Consider the following 19,954-nt stretch of genomic DNA (forward strand, 5'->3'; position numbering starts at 1 on the left):
TTATGCACAAAACGTTAAAATCAATTCTACATTAAAAATAAAGCAAAATCTCATCTTCAGTTTAAATTTTTTGAGCACTCTTTCTTTATATCGATACAAATAAGTCATGGTTGAGAGGACAATTATATAGAATACCAATATTTGTGCAAATCAGCACAAGGAGGGCACATTATGCGGGCAGAAAACAACAGTCTGGTGAAGTTAACCATTCTGGAAATGCCAAAGGAGGAAGAGGCAAACCTTGTATGTACTGGATGGACGGGGTCAAGGCTGAAACCAAGCTGTCTCTACCCGAGCTTTGGGAAGCAGTGAAGGATAGGGATGTTTGGAGAAATCTGATCATGATCGTCACCACAAATCGGACATGACTTGACGTAACTAGAGAACTATAACTAGATAAACAAGCCCAAGAAACGTCAGATGACATGCAACAAATGATCTCATGATGACATATAACGCTTCCTTAAACTCTTCCACAATCCTTGTACAACAACATGGCAACTTGAATCCTCGATTAACAACTTGGTTTTGAAAACACCTTTTAAAAACTCTCTCAAACTACATACCATGAATGTGACGTCAATCAACCTCTTGGATTAGTTCATGAGAAATGAAACCAGAATCACGTGCTTGTCAGATCCGCTTATCATCCATCCATTGGGACCACACTCTGTGCAGAGCATTGGTGCACTCAGCAGTCTCCCTGGTTATTGGTCACAATCCTGGACGGGTCGTTACTCCGACACAGGATACCAGCATGCTGGAACTCATTTTGCCAACCTCAGCAGGATGACGGGCAGAGTCAACACCACCTGGTATTAATTCAACATCCGAGTGGGATTTGAACTCAGGATCCTGGGATCCCAAGCCTACCACCCAAACCATAAGGTCAACACCAGGCATACAATCCGCTATGAAATCAGATTTAATAATATTGTGTGGCTGGTTTGCACTTCATGGTCTGCCGTGTAAAGGAGGAGCACATCCCACACAAAACTAGTCTACAGCGCCTCGGGCAGGGTGGCCGCCATCTTGCATCACACTGTGTAAGTGCAGTGCTACTGGAACGCACTGCATTGCAGTGCAACCCGGTGCTTGAGTGCGGATATGTGGAAGAGGGCTTTGGCTGGACCATCACAAACCGATTCAACCATTTAGTGGGTGATTTGTTGGATCTGCTCACCACCATAACGGCTGTGGAGGCAAAGAAGGGATACAGAGTGACTGACTAACCAGGCCACGGCAGTGGCCAAACAGCCTGCAAAGCACAAGGACGTGCCTCTGCCAAGTCCCGTCAAAGAGCTGGAGTTGCCGAGTCGGCCTTAATCTGCTCGACTCAGAAGGGAGTCAGCGCTGTGTTTGCCGGTTATCTCACCTGTGTGGATTGAGATTAGAGATTTAAGAATAATGACATACTTGTGAGATGTATTTACAGTATAGGGCTCCTGGTATGAGGGATAAGAAGGGGAGGAGGAGAGGAGATTGGGACCATACTCTGTGCAGAGCGTTGGTGCTGCTTAAACAGTCTCCTTGCCTATTGGGTACAATCCTGGACGGGTCGCCACTCCGACACAGGATACCAGCAAGCTGGCGCTCATTTTGCCAACCTCGGAAGGATGACAGGCCGAGTTAACCCCACCGGGTATTAATTCAACAGCTGGGTGGGATTTGAACTCAGGACCCCAGGAAAGCCCGCCACCCTAACCATTAAGCCAACACCAGGCATAAGAAGGGAAGAAGGGTTCATTAAGAATTCAGACAGGCCTGTGGGAAGTGTTGAGTGTTAATTGTGGGGGATTTAAATTTGCCAGGGATAGATTGCAGGAATGGGGAAAGAGCATAACTGAGGAGGATTTTCTAAATCTATTTCAGGATTGATTTTCAAGTCAGTTTCTCGAATAGCCCAAGAAGGGGAGTCTGGTGTGAGATCCTTTTTTTATTTATTTTATAGCAATGATCCCAATATGGTGTACGTAGGAGAACATCTGGGGAAAAGTGACCACGACATAGTGTATATACTATCTTGTTGAGATGTGGAGTTGGAGATAGTAAAGTAAGGCTGTTTGATTCCAGGAAAGCAAACTTCGAGGGTATGAGGAGAGAGTTATGAGCTATAGTCTTGGAAAAGTTAATGAGTGGGCAGAGTTCATCAGAGAAATGGGCAACCTTCAAGGAGAAATTGTGTAGCGTGTAGATTTGAGGTATATTCCAGTGAGGTGTAAATGTAGAAGGAGAAAGAGATCAGGATGGACGAACAGGGAGCGAAGCAATGCCAATAAAGATGGACAGAAGGCATTCAGAGTACTAAATAACAGAATGAGACAAAAAAATAATAACAACATAACAGAAGCTTGAGTCGGAATCACACCAGAAAAGGAATAAACAGAAGAAGAAAATAACTCCAAGCCAAAAGAGAATATGAAAAGGACGTCATCACAAATATTAACTAGAGAGGCACTCGGTGGAGTGCACACCTCCGCCACGAAATGCCTGATCCACAAGAACATATTGGGCCCAATACATTTTTGAAATATCATTCTATACGGCACTATATCGTTTTTGGCCCTTTCTCTCAATCGTGAAGAATCACTTTAAAAATTAAATAATCATCGTGTCCAGATCCGGATTCGAATCTTCACCAAAATCGAATCAATTCTTCCTTGTGACACACCCAACATGTCCACCAAGTTTCGTCCGAATCCGTCCACAACTTTTTTGAGATATCGTGCTATATATCGTTTTTGGCCCTATCTCTCAATGGTGAAGAATCGCTAAAAATTCTAGTAGTCGGATCCGGATCCGGATCTTTACCAAAATCTAATCAGCTCATCCATGTCACACACCCAACATGTCCACAACGTTTTGAGATATCCTGTACATAAACAGACAAACAGACAGACAGAAAGGGGTGAATTCATAACCTCCTTCACCTTCGGTGGCGGAGGTAAACATAACAACAAGACTTTCTTTAAGTACACAAGGAATCAGGAAAAGGCGAAGACAAGCAAGAATTGGTGTCTGTTGATGGTGAGATGGAAGGCCAACGAAATCGTTTTTCTTGCTTCTGCAGTTTCCCAAGGTTTATTCAACAGTTTTTTTTTCTGCATTTACACAAGAACAGTCAGGGGAACTTCAAATAGAAGAGGGTATCCATCTCAGAGGTGATTAAGGGCTTTTTGAAATATCAAGGTAGGCGTGGAGGAAGTAAAGAAATAGTTCAGAAAACTAAGGGATGATAAAGTTCTGGATCCAGATAACATGCATCCAAGAGAGTATTGAGGGAGGTGGCAGAACATATAAGCGTGATGTTAGTGTTTATCTTTAACAGCTCATTGGAGTCAGGACAGGTACCAAAGGATTGGAGAGTTTGAAAATGTGACATCGTTATTTAATAACGGATCCAGAGAATAGTTGGGGAACTATAGACCTGTTACTTAGACTTCGGTTGTAGAGAAGGTGTTGGAGATGTGAATTAAGGAAGAGATAGGGGGAACTATATGAATAATTTCAAAATAATTGAAGGTATTCAGCATGGATTTACCAGGGAGAGGTCATATTTAACTCCTTAATTTGAGTTCTATAAGTCACTTTCTGACTGGGTGGGTGGATGAGGGAAGTGTAGTGGATGTAGCTTATCTAGACTTTCAAAACCCTTTTGATAAGGTACCACGTAGAAATCAGTTGGCCAAGGTGAGGGCTTGTTGTGGAGTATGGTAGCCAACTGGATAACCAACTGGTAAGGAAGAGTGGCCAACTGGATTGGAAACATGGCTTAGGAATAGAAAGCAAAGACTGGCTGTGTATAGGAGAATATCCGACTGGAAGGACGTAAGTTGTGGGGTACCTTACGGATCATTTCTTGGACCGTTATTATTCGTAATTTACATCAATGATTGGGAAAGTAGGGTTAAGAATAGGCTTTCTGAATTTGCAGACGACATAAGCTTGGAGATAGGGTACTTTGTAGAGGGGGTGGCCGGGGTGATCAGGTTCAGGGAAGTCTGGATACTTTAACAAACTGTGCAAACGATTGTCAACACCATGCAGTTCAACACCATGAAATGGAAGGTGCTGGGGATGGGAAGAGTAATGAAAATAGAGATTATTTAATGCAAGGAGCAGTCTTTGAGCATGTGACACAGGAGAAGGATCTGGGGTGGTAATAGATATCAGTGCCAGGTAGCTATCGGTAAAGTTAACAGGGTTTTCGGTGGATGAATAGGGGGATAAATTATAAATCAAATGAGGTCGTGTTAACATTGTACAGGAATTTAGTGAAGCTTCATGTGGAATATTGTGAACAGTTTTGGTCATCACATCTGAAGAAGGACATATCTGCCAGAGAGAGGGTTCAGTGAAGAGCAACGACATTGATCCTGGGCCGAGCTCGACTCAGCTATGAGGAGCAGCTGAAAGAGACAGGACTTTTTACATGAGAAAGGAGGCAATAGCGAGGAGATAATGATGGAGATGTTGAAGATAATATTGGGTACTAGCAAATACTACCTGTCGCTTCGCTGACGGGAATACCAATTGTTCATAGTGAATGCATGGAATGGTCTCTCTGCAAGGGTAATGTAGTAGGGACAGGGGAGAGATGTGGGCATGATTATACAGGCTTGATGGGCTTAATGGTCTCCTCTATTGAAGTTCCGTGGATAATTCTAGTTCCCTTAGAATGCAATTCAATGCAGAAGATTACATTTAGGCCCATCAAGTCTGTGCAACGGTTGCCAACCTATGGTTGTTTGTTCATGCTCTATCCTTTTTGAATGACGAGTGTCGAGCGAGGAAGCAGCAGGTACCATTTTTGAAGTCTTTGGTATGACTCAGCTGGGGTTCGAACAGCCAACTTCCCAGACTCAGAGCGGATGCTCTAATCATTGGACTGCCGAATCATGTGTTTATGTGGTTTGAATGAAGAGTCATTGGATGGTTGGACAACAAAGGAAAAAAACAATTTCGTTGTGGCTCCCTTAAACAGGCCTCCATAAGGGACAAACCAACAACCCTCTGAGATGCAACCTCTATTTCCACAACTATAAGAATTCCCTCTTCACACCTTGTGACAAACAAAAAAAAAGGAATTGCCTTCATGATGGATTTGCAAATAACGTTTTCCAGCATTGTTTTGATTTATGAAAATTAATCGGTTCATTCCTTTGGCCAAAAGGTAAAGCACAGACATAAACATCCCAGGCAAATGAAGCTCGTCCCTGATTACGCTGACTTTTTCTGGCCTTATGTTTTACCCAACAAATGATAAGTAACAAGAGTCAAACTTTTCTGATGTGGTATGTGGATGCTTTGCCCAACAAAAGGATGCAATCAAAGAACTAAATTGAGTCAGCTTGTGGGTTTGTATTATGTATGGTCGAATGATGAGAGAGTGGGAGCAGCTGGAGGTGGCAATGATGAAGCTTTATTACAAACTGTGCAACAGAAACCTCGAGTCAGTTGGACAAAAAAAAAAAAAAACCAAACAAAAAACCGGAATAATTTTGTGCCTGACTAATGATGTTTAGTGTTTCGATTGACAAAATCAAGTGGAGCATTTCAAATACAAACGGAAACATGGAGATCTGGTGAATTATTTCAAGCTTGCTCCACTGCCCACGTCAACGACAACTGCTTAGACATGGTTGTACACAGATGTTGTAACATGCTGACATGATTGAAAGCAAGGAAACTTGCAGCGGATGATGTGTTGCTACAAATATGCCTCTTGATTTACAAGGGAATGCAAGGAAAAGACAGCAAATGCAGCAATTAAAAGACCTAGTAGTGTTTGCGTGGAATCTTTCAGTTTACCAAGCACAAACATGCCACAAACCATCCAGAATTCTGATCAGATTGGATGGGTATCACGTGCTCTGTTCGGAGGTCAGACGCTGCCAAGCAGTTTCCCTGGTGAGGAATAGACTGAGTGAGCAGTTTGCTGCGGCCTTTTCAGTGCGAGTCCAAGTTAGGAATGTCGAACTTATTGAGGATGACATCACACAAATGGCGTGTTGTCAAAACGCAACAGGCTATTTGTGTGGTCATTAATTGTAACATCAGATGGTATAGCCTGAATGGCATACTCTATCACGCAACACCCCAACTGTGGAGTACAGTGGATAACAATCCAGGGTCCAATTCTAATTGATGGGGAATTGAATAAAGCCAAGACAATTGCAATTCAAAGGCGAGTTTTCGAACATTAAGCTATTGTGGGGGAAAAATTTATATTGCAACAAATGGAGTTTCAGAAATGTAACTTTTATGCTGCAAGTTGAATTGGCTGTTATTTCAGGCCAAAAGACTTTTGCCCTAAATGATAAGAAATGTGTTGTTCTGGAGCAGAGTGACCGAGCTGATAAATGAACCTTTGCTTAGAAAATGTACGAAGTGGCTTTTTGTCTAAAAGACACGTCTACAGTCTGGGTGAATATCCCCCAACCTCTCTCTCTCATGGAAGTATAAAATGTTTTGAAAGGTAAATTGTTTTCAGTGCAAGCATGTGAGGAAGTATAGTTTCTCAGTGGCTTGTACTCCTTGGAACTGACCAAGTACCAAGTTAGAATAAAACTCTCTGATGTAATGTAGAAGTGAATTGAATCGGGATGGTCGAACTGTTAACTAAAGTAAGAATAAATGAAATAGAACCAAATAATATTGCAATCAATGGGGATTCTTAAGTTCATTGTACAAGGGTGAGAAGTGTATGGTGTATAATTAGGAAATAAATTGTTTCACAAGGAAGGACTTGTGTGGACATCGGTTTTATCAGTGTCGATAGGGTTTTTGTAGGATTTTATAATCAAATCGGACAAACGTTAAACTCTGTCTGAAGTCAAATAGGATTCCACAATCGGCCAGTTAGAATCCTTCAGGAGGACAACGATCACAACAAGGTGGGTTTAAAAAAATCCACATCACTATCCTATCATAATCGTGCAATACAATTGCTGCATTTACTAGATTGACACTCGGTAGAGCACATACCTCTGCCAGGCTGAACAGTTTATGTTTTGGATCCCACTGATAGGTCGGACTGCATCCGGACCTTGACAAAAATCGAATCGGCTTGTTGTTGTCACCTAACCAACTCATTCACACACAAGCTGCAACACAGCAAAAAAAAAAGAGGAAGGGCACAGCGGAGATAAACAGAAAATTGCCCCGTGGAGGACAGACACCTTATTTCCCCAATAGGAATGGTGAAAGTGAGAGATTAAGGGGAAGGGGCCATGGCCTCCCCTTCCTGAAGCTGCTCCTACGGTCATGGGGAGTTAACGGCATAATCCTTATGTTTATTTTCATGAAGTGTTTGGTCTACATCTGGACGTCGGTTTCTGAGAAGATATGAGAAAGAACTTACTTGAATTTGAGGTGAAACACCGCTTTTCAGTCTTTGATAGGGGGCAGAATTGGACGTGGAGCACAAACCCAGGAGTCCTTACTGTTCTGATGTGACGTACCAAATTTGGTCCATTTCGGTCATGTAGTTTGTGAGATGTTTTAGTCAAATGTTAATGTACGTATGGACGGATGATGACGGATGAACCCACGATATGAGCTTATTTCGGAGAAATAACCTAAAAATGAACAAATCAAGTGACAACTAACAAACGAAGAGGCGAGGGAGATTGGGAAAAATAACTTTGTGAATGGGGTCATTTGGGGTAGAAGAGATCATGAGAATGGACGGGACGAGGGATGACCGGGGTGGTGGTGAACAGCTATCTTGAAGCCCTGGAGGGAAGAATGGGACTGAACAGTCTGGAGAAGTTGGTTACACCAACGAGAGAAAAGATGAACAAATGGATGGAGATGAGCAATAAGGATAGATTTTGAGAGTTTAACAAGAAGAGGGTCACTGGCGGCCCATGTGCACCCTGCAGAAACCTGGGAGGGACACAGCCAAGAGAGTGCAGAGGGTGCAAGATCAAAAAGGAAGCAGTAGAATACAGAGAGGTCAACATCATGTCTACAATGTGAAAGCAACCTCCATAGACACTCAGCTTCAGATCTCAATAATTTTGAGGGCCTTGCTTTCCACGGTATCAAGAAGGGCAAGGTGTGACGCAGGGGCGCCAGCCCAAAGGGGAGAGCAGTACTACATCAAGCTATGAATGAAGGCATTCTACGTTGTCAAAAGTTCAGATTGGCTCTCTCTCTCTCTCTCTCTATTGAGTGCAGCCTGTGGCTGCTGGTTGCATCATTGGTTGGGACGCGGCTATGCCGCTGATGCAGTGCCCCCCTTATCAGTTTTCTGGTGCTCATTTTGCCGACCTCGGAAGGATGACAGTTCAGATTGGCGAAGGAAATATTTTGAATGATGGAAGATGCCCAGTCGGCAGTTGGCTTTGGAGGCCATCTTGGAAATATGATTTGCATTAGAAAGATCATGGCTGATAGTGAGGCCCAAAAGTTTGAGTGATTTAGCCTCTTCCAGTGGTCTGTTTAGGAAGAAAATGGAAGGGTTTACCAGATGGTCTTTTCAGAGAGACTGAGTGAGTGTGTGAGATTTTTTTTGCGGTTGAAAGACATATTCCAAGTGTTTGACCAACTCTTGACGAGCTCTATCAAGGTCGGACGAGAGCAAGAGGCTGCTGCCTGTCTGTCTTAAGGATGAGAGATGATACGGCAAAGAGATTAACAGGATTTTCCAGGGAATCAGAAAGATCATTGATGAAGATGTGGAACAAGACTGGGCACTCCAGCCTTGACAGGGAGAGGGGGTGATGGGATCCCATGAAGAACTGCACGGGCAATCGCCAAGGGTAAGTCTTCCTCAGATCACAGATATCTAGTTATCAATTATCATTATGATTTAATCTGAAGGAGAACATTTTTTATGTCACTGCGCAGCAGCCGACACCATATCACAGCTCCATTGGTGACGTAAGGCAGTGACGTTAGAACCCTGTATTTTAATCCAGCCACAATCATTCATGCTCCATGATGTGGGCAGGAGATTGTAATTAAATGGGACCTTCATTTTTGCCACACAATGAATGAAACCACTGAACAATTGTGCATGCTCATAAGTAATTCTGATACCGTGCAATGTCTTGCATTACTGAAATGTTTTCCACCGCTCATTAACAGCAAAGCATCACAATGGCCTTCACTTTTTATCTGGCTGTGGAAGCGGTGATGTTAAACAAAAGAAATGCGTCAATCCAAAAACAAGAAACGTAGGCAGAGGCTCCAATAAGAGAAGCCATCACTAGGAGAACATTATCACAAATTGAGTAATAAAGGGCGAATTAACAACCAATGAAATAATGATATTCTACATTGACAGTTCTTGTATTAACTTAATCTTCGAGGGAGAACTAACAGGGTGTCCTTCAAACTTTCTTTCAAAGACTAGACCAAGAATTATGACATCTATCAAACCGGTGCTGCTTTTGTAACCACATTAACACCGATTGTTAAGATGATTACAAGAGAAACATTGATCCAATCGGAGTTGGCTTATCGTTTTTGAACAGAACTTGCTTTGCTGCATGTTTAAATGTTAACATTTAATGCAATTGGCTTTGTTAACTTGCCGAAATGAAGGTAACATTTCATCCGTGACTTGTAGACCCAGCCAGCTGTCGTGTGCAGCCTGTGGCTGCTGGTTGCATCATTTTCTGGGGACACGGCTTTGCCACTGATGCAGTGCCCTCAATTACCAGTATGTTGGAACTCATTTTGCCAACCTCAGAAGGATGGTCAGGCTGAGTCAACCCCACCCGGTGTTAATTCAACAGCCAACAGGGGCTCAAACTCAGAACCCTAAGATCTTAAGCCAGCCACCTTACCCATTCGGTCAACACCAGGCTATTATTTGTGGAGATTGTAGAAATTAAATGAGAGCTTTCAGTTTTGTATGGCTGCTCTGTCTGCGAATTGATTTATCTGTTCACTTCGATACAAGAAAGGGTTGATCGCAACGATTGTAAATTTAGTGTTTGGAATTGCAAGATGGCAAATTGCCAGTCGTTCCTGCGATTGGGTTGAAAAGAACCGTTCAGGTGGGCCATTTAGGTGAGTAGATAGCTCCCCCTTTTCCTCTTCCCCCTGTGATCTCGTGACAGTTTTGACCCTCCCCCCACAAACCCACAAACCATCTCCACGTGTGCTTCGAGTGACCTCGCTAATACCATGATACCCTTCTCCTCCCTTTCCTTACTCTTACTTTTTTCCAGCCACTTTTTATACAGAATCGAGGCTCGTGGAGGAGCAAAAACATAGAATGGATCAGGACACAACATTACAAAATGAACAACAGTAGAGGGGGGAGGGGACACACAACAGCAGGGGTGAGGGCCAAAATATAGAAAGACTTCAAAGCTAAGGGATGTGAGGAAGAATGAGGACTCGGAAGAGGACACAGGAGGTGGATAAGCTGGATACAGAAACAAACTCTCAGAAAGGAAAACAGGAAAGTTGGAAAGATTTGGGCTTGGGGAAAGTTAACATTAACAGGGTAGAAAAGAACATCGTTTTGGATGGGGGATGATCCGAGGTGGTGGTGAACAGCTGTCTTAATGGTGGCGTACACTTTTCCCTTTGATGTGTCAGGTCACTCACCTGCATTTGATTTTTCTTCTTTCTTTTATTTATATTTTCATTTTCGGGTGATTTCCGACAGTAATGCGATTTTTCACTTGCGTATCAGCTTCGATGTCTGTCGGCACACAAAATTACCGTGCTTTCCCATCGTCTCAGGTCACTCACCTGCATGTTTTTTCATCAATTAATTTCATTTTCTTCCCCATTTATTTATATTTTCTTTTTGTGGATGTTGTCTGACAATTCTGTGATTTTCTCCAGTGTACTGGGTTCGATGTCCATCAGCACGCAACATTTCAGCTTTCTAAGTCATCCGGAAGGTCCCCATCTTTAATATCAGTCAGTCAGTGGTTCGAAAGAGCTTCATAAATTAGGTTATATATGTACACTTATTCCTCGATTTACACTCATTCTATCTTGGCTTTTTCGCTTTTACATTCAGTTTTCGAGGAATGCATCTAGACTCGAGAGCATAAATCGAGGAGTCCCTGTATATGTATGTATGTACGCTGTATACTGTATATTGTACACACGCTGTATATTGTTGCGGAAATGAAATGACATTATGCGGAGAAAGATGGCCTCCATTCCAGATGTGGGGATATTTACAAATGCAATTCAAGATGCAATATCAAGGAAATGTGCTGTCGTGCAATAAAATGCAGCATCGCAGCTGAGCCTGATTGTACTTTTACATGCTCATTGTGGCTGCATTTGTATATTCAAATGACAGAGTGTGTGCGCAAAGCGGCAGTAATTGAATTAATTGGCTGTTATTCTTCCCCTTTTTACAAGTCTGTAGCAAAAACAGCATTCATGCATGAATAATTTTGTTCATGAATGTCCGCTTGGATTTCTCCAGCAAAGTTCAGTAGAGTCACTTTGACTTTGCAATTACCTCACCGTTATGAGTTATGTGAAAAGATTGATCCATCGGCTTTAAAGCTAAATGAGAAATAAGAAGAGGATTAAACCGCATCATCTCATGCTTGTAGGGAATAAATGCCTCGGATGTAAAGTTGGTGAAACGATGAATTTTGCGATAGGTGTTTTTGGAAGTTTGCGTTTAAATAAATTCGCAATTTAGACCGATGCAATTTGAGATTTCTTATTTATTTCAGTAGATTGCCAATTCATATGTGAGAATTGTGCATTCGATCAAAGGTTAGAAATACTTTTCCTTTTCCACGTTAAAAAGGTTTGGGCATCTCAGGTGTGCATGAGCACGCGTCTTACTTTGGCAGAAAGAAAACGTACTCAGGTATATCTTTGTGTCAATTCCACAACATTCTACCTTTTACAAGATATTTTTTCTTCTCAACTATTCAACTCCAACCTGGTGCTGTGTCCCTTTGCCCCAGAGAGTAAGATAGCTGGTGATAAACACCGACCAGCCTTTTGGCACGTCTCTTAGTTACTCAACACTTTCCAAAACTACAAGTCCAAAATCTAAAGTTTGTCTGAGCAAACATAAAAAAACCCTGTGTTTACCTGTTTAGTTGGGATGGCCCGTTTTGTGTTGTCATCTGAACTGATTGCTCATGATGGTTGGATTCCAGGTTCAAATCTCAGATACTATCAGTATTTGTCCATTGTCGACTCATGTCCTTGAAATTCACGTTAAAGTACAGCGGCATCTACTCATGCCTTTGTCCTGCATGTGATTCATGTAGAACCTTCACTACGAGCCTCAGAAGGAGGGGGGGGGGGTCGGAGGGGGAAACACGGAATACGAGTGCTGTCAAACCCGATTCTTGACATCCAAACATTTGATGCAAGTAAACTAATATAAAGGCTACTTATCCCTGAAAATTCCTAGCAGATTCCCAAACATTTGGAAAAGTCATCAAATTGTCCTCCATTTGCACCAACGCAGGATATCCTTGCCCGAACAGACCCCAAAACAAATAAGCTACCCAATCCTATTAAGTTGAACAAAAATTGGTTCCAAAGCAATAACAGGAAGGAAGGCAGACAAAGGAGAACCTTTTCTTATCACACAACTGATGGTAAGTTTGGTGATGAAATCCTTCACAAAAACCAAGATATCCATTTCCCTTCTACGTGTCACTTTTCACCATTGATTTGGACACAATGAATACCCCAATGCAAACATAAACCGACCAATAACCTTTTATACTTTGTTATTTTTATTACTTACAGGAGAAAGGCTTGTAGAAGAGTAAGGTAGAACTGAGAGTGGAACAAACATCAGTGGGATGAACGAACAGGAAAAGAGGAGAGGGAGGAGGGGCAGAGGAACACTGAAAAGAGCAAGTAAGTTTGCTGAGTTGTGAAAGGTTAATGGGAATACTACATATCATGGGCCAGAATTGGGGATGGGAAGAGATGGTGGTGTACTTCTTGTTTTTGAAGCCCTGGTGGGAAGAGTGCGACAGAACAGCCTCTGGAAGTTGGTTCCATACTGTAAAGGAGAGAAGCAAGGAATAAAATAGTTGAGGTGTGCAGGCAGCCTGGATTATGGAAGTGTAACCAGGGATGACAAAACTGCTGTCGACCTCGGAGATGGATGCGGTACTGTATGACACAATGTGGTGTCATCTGCAAAAAGGAAGAGAGGAATTTCCAGAGCATTTGAGAGGTCGTTTACAGTATAGAGATGAGGAACAAGACTGGACGCAAAGCACTTCCTCGGGGAACTTTAGCCTCCACTTAGAAAGGGGAGGAGAGGGTTCCATTGATGAAAACACATTGACTGCATGAGTGGAGGAAGTTAGAAATCCATGAATTCAGGTGGCCTTCTATGTCACGGGCAGAGAGCTTGGCAAGCAAAACAGAATGCCAGACTGTGTCAAAGGTCGAATTGCCTTTGAGATATCCAGGCTATGTCAAGGTCCGAACCTCTTGCTGCATAAGATATGTCCAGGGAGATGGTCATAACCGCTTCTACGAGATTGGGGGTCTCTTATCATTGCTGAGAGGGGAAGAGAAGCATGCCCAGATTTGTGTAACTGGGATGGAATCCAAAGTGATGGTCAGAGATAAGACTGTTTGAAAACAGGAAAGATGACATCATGAACAATGACTTGGCTTGTAATTGGAAGCGAGCTCATGGGCCTGCAGTTGATAGGGTCTCATTTTGCACACTTCCTGCAGATGGGAGTGATGTTTGCTGACTTCCATGTAGAGGGGAGGCAGTCAAAGGAGGACAGGCTGAATCGTGCAGATAGAGTGGGAACAAGAACAGCAAATTTTACAACATCTGCATGCAAAGCCTTTGTTAGAGAGGAGCCGTGCTATTTTCATGCACCGCACCCTTCACTAATATATTCGAAATACAAACACTATCAAAGGAATTCTTTCAGAAAGAAGCCTTATTCAAAAAATGAGATAGTTTCCTGAAAACCCTTGACTCCGATACTGTGACCGGCCTGGATGGCATCAGAAACAGTATCTAAAATAGATGCCTGGTTGCATTTCCATTTCTCTTTCTGCCCTGTTCAATGTACCATTTTCCCTCGGTCATCTTCCATCGACTTGGAGGTCAGCCAAGGTCCCTGCATCACACAAAAGGGCAGAAACACAGTCCCTATTAACTACAGGCCTATTAGCTTACACCCAATGAGAAATAAATTAATGGACTCCATCATCACAGTTCGCATCAAATTCTTCTATTTATAAAAGCTTGATCTCAGCCCATCAGTTTGGTTTCTCACCAGGTCACTCCAGCTTGAACCTGCTGCTTCTGCTCTTCCAACAATGATTGCAGGCCCAAAATTTCAGACAACAGGGGAGGGCCATCTTCTGGGCATATCTCAAGCATTTGAAAAGTCGGGCACCCTCCTGCAAATACTCTCCAAACTCTTAGCCTACAGTATCCAAGGGCAGCACCTTTCATGGCTCTCATTGGCTTCCTCCACTCTCACAGTCAGCATGTGGCTCTCATTCCTCTCAAGGGGGATTCTCTCATCTCATAGACATGTCGAGGAGGGAGTGCACTCAGGAATTATCTTTATCCTAATCTTTTTCCTTATCTTCATCAATGATCTTTACGATTCTCTGGAAACCCATCATATTTTTGCTAATAACACTACCCTCCGCTGTAGCATCCCTCATCCTTCAGATAGGCTGGCGGCAGTCTCTTTGCTCTCTGCAGACTTTGATACAATTTTGAGCTGATCCAACAATTGGAATATGTCTTTAAGCCATGACAAATCTCACTCTGTCTCTCTGAAAGGATCATCTATCAAACCCTGCTATCTACTTTCTTGCAGTCCCTTAAACTTTTGGCCCTCACCATCAATGACGTTCTCACTCAGGAAAGCCATATATCAAAGTTGGCCTCCAAAGCAAGTCACTGACTTACCATTCTCCATTGCACCAAGTGTGAACTTCTAACAATGTGCAAGACTTTCATTCACAGCTTGATGGAATACTGTTCTCCCCTTTGAGTTGATTCCTCCAACTTACACGTTTCAAATATTGATGCCCGGAAGCCAAGGCCTTCAAAACCATCGGAATCTTCCATGATTAATCTGAATTTAAGGGCCTGCGACTCCCACATTGCAGACAGGTCAGTCTGTCTTCCAGCAGACAGGTAAGACTGGAATTGGACACTGCAGAGTCCAGATGCACAAGTGGGGATTTAATCAAAACGGTCCTATTGATTGTGACTAGAGAGGCTCCTCAAACAGTGGAGCATCTCCTGAATTGCCCTCTCTTACCAGAGCCTTCTGGACCAGACGATTCGAAGGTTCTCAATCCCTGTGCCAGAGCCTGTATTTTGCAGTGGCTGGGAAAAGTGTTGCGACACCAAAGAAGAAGAACCACCTCCTTTCTAAACTTGCACCCCTGGCCTTTCTGGCCCTGCTCACATCCTCCCAGGTTTCTTCAGGAATTCTTCAGGGCACATTCGGCCTGCCATTAACCAACTTCTGTTGAAACTCCCAAAATCTAGGCTCAGTGGTCAGCTCCACTTAATTGTTCCTCTTTTTGCCTATAGAACCAACTTTCTCAGTTTGTTCAAGTTGTTTGTTTATTTCGACTTATGCTCAACTCTTTCTTCCAAGGTCTCAAGATGGCAATTCTCTCCTACTCAGGTCATTCTACACCCATACTTATGATCCATTCCAATCTTAATTATCTTCTTAAAGCCCACCCCTTCCTTTCCAGGTTATTGTATTTTCTCCCCTCGTCCTCCACACACCTTTCAGATTTTTGTTCCGTTGTTGTTTCATCCTATGGGGTTAAAGCAGAAGTGCTCAGGTTATGACCCCTGTCAGGCTAATTATATTACCCTGCAAATGCTGCTCATCCCTCACCCCACAACATGCCCTAAAACTGAGACAGAGCTTGGATTTGTAAGCCCGAGTCCTTTTCAGGGCTGGCTTCAAGAGTTATTTCTGTCAACATTGAAGGGTTTCCAACAGCAAAGCAAGACCTTATTGCTCGTCTGTGCACAAAACATCAGTGCCATGTGTTGTGCCTGCAACAGACTCACCGAGGTCCGCAATACAATCGACCCAACGTACCAGGCATGACTTCTGTCATTGAAAGGCGAGATGACCAATATGGCGATGCAATATTGGTTAAAACGGGAACAATCATCAATGCTACATCCAAGACAGAAGAGAACAACAAAGAAATCCTGTCTGTAAATCTAGATGGAGTGTATAGTCACATCCGTTTATAAACCTCCTGGCATGCCCCAAGCCTTTCATGATCCTGCAGCAATAAAGGATTTCACACCATGGGTAATAATTGGCGACTTTGACGGCCACAGCTCATGATAGGGCTACAAGGAAACAAACACACACGGGGACAGTGTGGAGTCCTTGACTGATGCCTGACTCAGTTTCCATGTTCCTTTAACAGCAGACAGTGGAAGCATGGTTTCAATCTGGATCTTGCCTTTACAAGAGACAGCATAGCAAACTTATGTAAAAACATTGTGCCAGACCCGAGCCCACATTCACAACATCACCCCATTGGAATACAGACAACAACTACCATTGTCCCTAAAACAGTGCCATTCCACTGGAGTTTCAACTTGAACAAAGAAAAGTGAAACTGGGAGGGTTTTGCATATGATCTAGATTTTGTCATTTTTGGGATTGAAGTGTCAACTGAGAACTACCCCATGTTTGTTAAAGCTGTATGTAGATCTGACAAGAAGAAAATCCCAAGGGGCTGTCATACTATGTCCCTGGTCTATCCCCATACAGTGCAAAGCTCAATACCGGTTACCAGCAAATGTTTCTGCAAAACTTATTCGTTGAAGCCACCATCAAAGCAGGTGAGGAACTGACAATTGCCATGTCAGAAGAGCGGCGGACATCTTTGCAGAATCTGATAGAGTCGACAGAACTAACGCATAGCAGCAAAAATGTCTGGGCCACTATCAGAAGGCTTAACAATGACCGCACAAAAACGAGACAGTACGATAATGTGATGGCAAATCATATTAACCACCAAATGCTTCTCAATGGAACGAAACTAGAGGTCAATTCCACTATACAAAGAAACCAAAACCGTGCCTTAATTGGCAAGAGTACCAGAAAACCTCTTGTTGCATGAACCCATTCTCCATGAAAGAGCTGGAAATCGGTATCGAGTCATTTAAACTACTTGCCTTGATGATATCCAGATGGAACAAGTTCAGCATTTTGGAACCAATGTACGAAACTGGCTATTAAGGATGTTCAACCAACGCCTTACAAGTCCAAAAATACCAAGGTTATGGCTCCAACCCTTTGCAACATAAACACAAACGACCAAGCAATGTACCTGGGCACAAGGAGCTTCATTTATGGTGATGACATGTGCACCACAGTTCAACACAAGCACTTCCACCATGTTAAGTCTTTGGTGACTCAGGCACGAGATGGACTGACATCCTACCATGAAGAAAACCGCCTTAGTGCCAATCCCGCCAAGACCCAGGTGTGCACATTCCATTTGAGGACTCATGATGCAAAACGCTAACTCGCAATCTCATGGAATGACACTCAGCTTCCTCACTGCCCCAACCCAGTCTATCTTGGGGGTCATTCTTGACCGCTCATTGACATACAAGAAGCACATTGAGAAAGTGAAAACTAAGTTAAATGTCTGAAATATCATTGTGCACAAACTGAATAATTCAAAGTAGGGTGCTCATCTTTCAATATTATGGACCACCACTCTCATGCCCTGTTATTCAACCACAGACTATGCATGTCCGGTGTGGGAGCAATCAGCAAATGTGAGTAAACTCGATCCTGCACTGAATGTTAGCCATCACCATGTTACCGGATGTCTCAAACCAACCAATGTGAAAAGCCTGTATCTTCTGTCTGGAATCACTCCACCCAACATTAGTAGAGTTGTAACTATCAGAAGGGATAATCTTTATTAACAAAGCACAGAAATAAGGCATCCATTATACAATCAGTTGGCATTGCCGAGCAGGCTGAAGTCAAGAAAGAGTTTCCTCACCACCACACAACCACTCGATTTGCACCCTGCTTACACAAGGATCCAAATGTGTTGTGAAATCCTGATTGGAAAGTAATACACCACCAGACTGGAGCTACAGCCCACGGAATGCATACCGACAGGATTAAACGAGCCCTGGCAAAAATGGTGATGTCTTAACCACCTGCACACTAGGGTAGGATGCTGCAAGGTATCCTTAAATAAGTGGGGATACAGCACCGACCTGAGGATATGCGACTGCCTCGGGGAGCCCCAGACGATGTCACACCTGTTATGCTGCCAGATCCTCAAACAAAGGTGCACCTTCAATGACCTGACAAGTTTCAACAAAAGTGCCAAGGTAAGTGTCCAAGCAATGGAAGCATGTGGTGTGAGGATACGAGACAAGAGGAAAACCTCGGTTTTCCATTTTTTGTATATAAACTATAAAGTCAAGGCTCGTGGAAGAGCAAGAACACAGAATGGATCAGGATGCAACAGAACAAAAGGAACAGAAAAAGTAGAGGGGTAAACACACCAACAGCAAAGTTAAGGGACAAAATAGAGGGAGACTTGGACAAATAATGGGTGTTAGGAGGAATGAGGGGTACAGTAAGGGAGGATGCATGCGTTTGACAACATGGATACAGAAGCAAACTCTCAGGAAGGAAAAACTGGGAATTTAGAAAGAGGTGGTCTTTTAATGGGATTGAAAAGACCTTCCTCTTGTTTACATTTGAACTGAGCACAGATTTTGCTGAACAGAATTAGGAAGTGGTCTAAAGCCTGGTGTTGGCTTAGTGGTTAGGGAGGCTGGCTTGGTATCTGAGGGTCCTGAATTTGAGCTCCTGTTTTCCATTGAATTGACACCAGGTGGGGTTTACTTGGCCTGTAATCCTTCTGAGGTTGGTGAAATGAGTATCAGTACACTGGTAGTAGGGACATTACATCTGTGGAACAGCAGTCCCCTCAGCCAATGATGCTACCTGCAGCCTTGTGCTGCATGAGAAGGAGGAGAGGCATTGGACTCTGTCCATCTGGCTTGGTGCAATTACTCATTTTGTTTTTATGATCTGGTCTGCCTTTCAACGAAAAAGGTGATCACCACAATTCACAATTGAGGTTTTCAACGATGTTGTGGAGGTGTTTGCAAGTGATCTTTCAGACTCAGCTGATCATGAAAATCAGGGTTCCCAAGTTGGTGTGAATTTGAAAGAGCAGCAACTCCAAATACAAGCTCAGTAACTAATATTGTGACATTTACTCATTTTACTCACCACAAACAAATACAGCACAAAATATTCTGATTGTTGAAATTGCAGTGCTTTACTTTTATGTCAGTGGCAAATGCTGAAACAAGGATGTGTTTCTGCCGAAGATCCTCGGATACTATAGACCCAAACACATCTTCAGCAAAGAAAACTACATTACACAACTCTGAATAAATTTTAAGTAGTTATGTAGTTCAATGGCCTTTATTAGACCAGAGTGCCATTGTTAAGTATTCAGGTGTCCACAGATGATTGAATCAAAGTAGGAATAAATGTGACCATCATGCGAATGCTGGAATGAATGATTGGATCATCAAAGAGATCACTGGTGGAATGGTAAAGCTGAAAATAAAATACAAATCAATTCCTCACGATGAAATGCAATCAGTTGGAAAATGAAATATGAATACCAATAACTCCAAATGAAACATAATTAACTGAAGAAACACGGGATTAAAGTGAAACAGTCGATTAGGAAACTTGTGTGAAAAATCAAATACAATTGACTCAAGAAAATAAATGTAAACAATTACCTTGAGAGAGTTGTGGTAAATTAATCCAAGTTTTCTGTTTTATAAAGAAACGAAGATGAAAATGCAAAACACTTCCTGAACATATTCAACTGTCTTCTAACTAATTGTGCTCTGTCAGTGCCACATCCCATAACCTTATATGAAGATCATTTTGGTGTCTTTGTGGAGTTTATGCGGTCA

Source organism: Eptatretus burgeri, chromosome 12, assembly GCF_056783735.1.
Source record: "Eptatretus burgeri isolate ZD-2024b chromosome 12, Ebu_testis_v1, whole genome shotgun sequence".
Classification (NCBI taxonomy): Eukaryota; Metazoa; Chordata; class Myxini; order Myxiniformes; family Myxinidae; genus Eptatretus; species Eptatretus burgeri.